At 34.4% G+C, this 3,598-nt stretch overlaps 1 pseudogene; it reads left to right on the top strand.

Moving 5' to 3' along the window:
- The first annotated feature begins 294 nt into the window (after nt 1-294).
- LOC117020532 (40S ribosomal protein S24-like) lies at nt 295-686 on the top strand (annotated as a pseudogene).
- Nucleotides 687-3,598: the final 2,912 nt, after the last annotated feature.

The raw sequence follows: 3,598 nt of genomic DNA, 5'->3' as shown, positions 1-3,598 counted from the left end.
AACTAGTGCTTTACAGATATTAGTTCAGTTAAGCCTCAGGTTAAAAACTTGACTGATATCATGGTTCTTCATCTGGAGATGAGGAAATCAAGGCTTAGACTAGTTAAGAAAATTTCTCAAAGTGAAACCATTAATGCGGGGTTATAGCAAGAACTTAGACCTAGACTTGCCTTAATTTCAAAGCCATTGTGCTTAACCTCTTGCCAGTTTGCCTCTCCTATGACCAGACAGTCTAGTTATCTTGAAAAGAACAACAACGTTACCTCCCTGGCTGCTTGAGGGTCAGCCGCCATCATGAATGACACAGTAACCATCCGAACCAGGAAGTTCATGACCAATAGACTATCCAATGGAAACAAATGGTCATCGACGTCCTTCACCCTGGAAAGGCAACAGTACCTAAGACAGAAATTCAGGAAAAACTAGCCAAAATGTACAAGACCATACCAGATGTCATCTTTGTATTTGGATTCAGAACCCATTTAGGTGGAGGCAAGACAACTGGCTTTGGCATGATTTATGATTCCTTGGATTACGCAAAGAAAAATGAACCCAAACATAGACTTGCAAGACATGGCCTTTAAGAGAAGAAAAAGACCTCAAGAAAACAGTGAAAGGAACCCAAGAACAGAATGAAGAAAGTTAGGGGGACTGCAAAGGCCAATGTTGGTGCTGGCAAAAAGTGAGATGAGATTGGACTACAGAAGGAATGAAAATTTGTCAGTGACTTTATCTGTGGTGACTGAGCAGATTTTTCATGAGAGGGCTAATAAACTAAGAACTTGAAAAAAAAAACAAAGAAAAATAGTCAGCAGGTACAAGCAGGACTAAGAGTCTAAAAAGAGGAAGAAAGGATCATTTTACAAGGTTTGTGGACTTTCCAACCACACAAATTGTGGTTGGAATACAGTTTCCACGATCATTCCCTATATGAACAAAACTAAGCAGTGTGAGACAATGGATAGGTGTGTGTGTGTGTGTGTGTGTGTGTGTGTGTGTAAATTTGATAGTTGCCATTTTAATAATTAACTACATAATCAAATCAAATTTTATTAGTAAAAAACAAAGGAAATATTGTTTGAATCAATAGTGATTATATAAAAGAAACTCATAATTGAACGTTTTTTAGGGGGAAAAAAAGGGAGCAGTCAATGATTTATAAAGAAGGTTAAAAAAACTAAATTTTAAATTGGGTACTGGTAGTCAAAACTACTTGAAGAGTTAGTGTCTGATAAGTGAGTCTCCCACCTAGATTATAAAGTCCCTGAAGATAAAAGTTAATTAAAATTTCATTTTACAAAGACCAAATTGTTTCTGCAGACATAGATTAATTATATCTGTAAATCTTCCAAACCATTTATTGAGTAAAAAACAAAAACACAGGTCTAATGGAGCCTTTCAAATTTAGAGGCGAAAAAAGGAACTTGTTGAGAGAATTCTAAAATTATCCCTGAAACTGAAGATGCATCTATTTTCACTAAGAGAAGAGTTAACCATCCTGAATGCACTACAGCAACTATGAAAATTCTGGATGAGGTAATACATGTGTTTTGAAAGGAGAAGATATCGCCTATTTGGAGAAACTATGAATGAATGTTTACTGGAGCTCTTTTGTTGCCATTCCTTTCTATTAATCTCACATATATAAAAATAATAACCATATTTTTAGTTGACAGTTACACTTTTTGAATTTTTTCTCCTCATTTAAAAATGACTACAAAAAATAGCAGGCAGGGTTGCTGTGGGGATTAGCTGTGATATATATATATATATATATATTCCAGAACCTGGGCATAGATTAGGTTACCAGTGATTGTTGTTATTGTTGTTATAAGTAACATAAAGGAAATTATTTGAAAAGAAGAAATCAGATCCCAGGTGAAATTCATATATGATGATTAGATTATCAGTGAATATTATTGTTGTTTTGTTAACAGAAAAGAATTAGAATCTTTAAAAAGAAGAAATCATATCACATGTGAAATATATATTAGCAGTTGGAGGAGAAAGAAGGTGAGTTGCAAAACACAAGATACGACAAGCATAAAAGGAGGATAGAGAAGATAGTTTATGGAGAATACAAGAATTAGGAAGCAAAAAGAAGCTGTGTAGAGGATAAGAGGTAAGTACTAGAAGGTTTGAGGGTCACACATTATGATTGACATGAGATTTTAAGGTGTACCAATGGAAATACAGTAATAGGAAGAGGTATGGACATCCGAGAAAGAAAAAGGAGTCAGACATCTTAACGTGATCAGGATATGTTTCCCGAGTTAGTTTTATGGTTGCAAATTGTTCTTGTTACTGGAGTAATCAAATTCAAAATAAACTCAACTTAAAATACAGTTATTGCTCTCCCAAGGATTTTGAAATACAAGCATAAAAATTCTACAAATAATACAGTACATGAAGTCTCTTATGTTCTGAAATTAAAATGCATTATAATGTGAAAGCATAGAGAAAACCATTTTTGTTTTGTTTTTCCACTTATTTTTATATACTATTTAGATCATAAAACAGTACTGATGGTGGGTATTTAAAAACTAAATAAGAATTTCCACTTCTGACTATAATAGTGAAATTGATACTGGCCTTGACTCCCACAATAAACAAACAGAAAACTGGATAAAATATATAAATGTCTTCAAAATATCAGTTAACAAGTAATACAGGGCTACGATCCCTTTAAGAAAGGAGACGATTGATGTCAGTTCTATAATCACCTGGTTATCTCCCTGGAAGCTTTTTCTAGACCATAGGTTGGGGAGGGGGATCCACATATAGCCTGATGATTTCCCTGTTTGTGAAACAGATATTGGAATTTAGGTTGTCTTAGGCAGATGTGCTGAATTCTCTGTTATGCATGAATAAGGTAAATCTTTATGAGCAAAAAAGAATTGGTCATCTGTAAGCTAAACAATTTCTAGAGTTCACGTGGAGCTGACAGATTTCAAGTTCCTACTATCAGACTAAAGAGACCCCACTGAACACTAAGGTATACGGTGTAGAGCCGGGAAGCATAACATCATATAGCATAGTAGGGCTAAACTAGAACTAGCATAGAGACTACTCAAGACCCACATTACCAATGCTGAAAAACAAGTCTCAAGAGTCTCAAGCTGACTCATAAACAATTTTACCTACCAGATGCAACACCCTCACTGGGGTGGAAAAAGGCCAGATATTAATGAACATAACCTGTGATATCAGCATGAAATCAAAATTATTAAACAAGTGAAGAAGCAACAAAATGTGGCTATACCAAGATAAAAATAAGTAAAAAGAAAGAGATCCAGAAATGATAGAGATGATGAAATTATCAGACAAAGACTTTAAAAAAACCATTATTTAAAGGATATTTGGAAGGAGCTCAGGAAAGTGGGATAACCATAGGATTGACAGGCAATCTTGAGATTTGTGGCTATAAAATAAACACGAGAGTAAGTCCACAGATGTAGTTAAGGAATCAGCAAATATTGGATTTAAACAGAATTGAGGCTTTGCCAATTTCTTTAGTTTACTTTAAGAAGATGAGAAATGCTAATTCAAACTTACAATTCTTTAGGAAACAGAAATGTCTGTCTTAAAATGGATGATT

This window comes from Rhinolophus ferrumequinum, chromosome 3 (genome assembly GCF_004115265.2).
Source record: "Rhinolophus ferrumequinum isolate MPI-CBG mRhiFer1 chromosome 3, mRhiFer1_v1.p, whole genome shotgun sequence".
Taxonomy (NCBI): domain Eukaryota; kingdom Metazoa; phylum Chordata; class Mammalia; order Chiroptera; family Rhinolophidae; genus Rhinolophus; species Rhinolophus ferrumequinum.
This window is presented reverse-complemented; position numbering and strand designations above follow the sequence as displayed.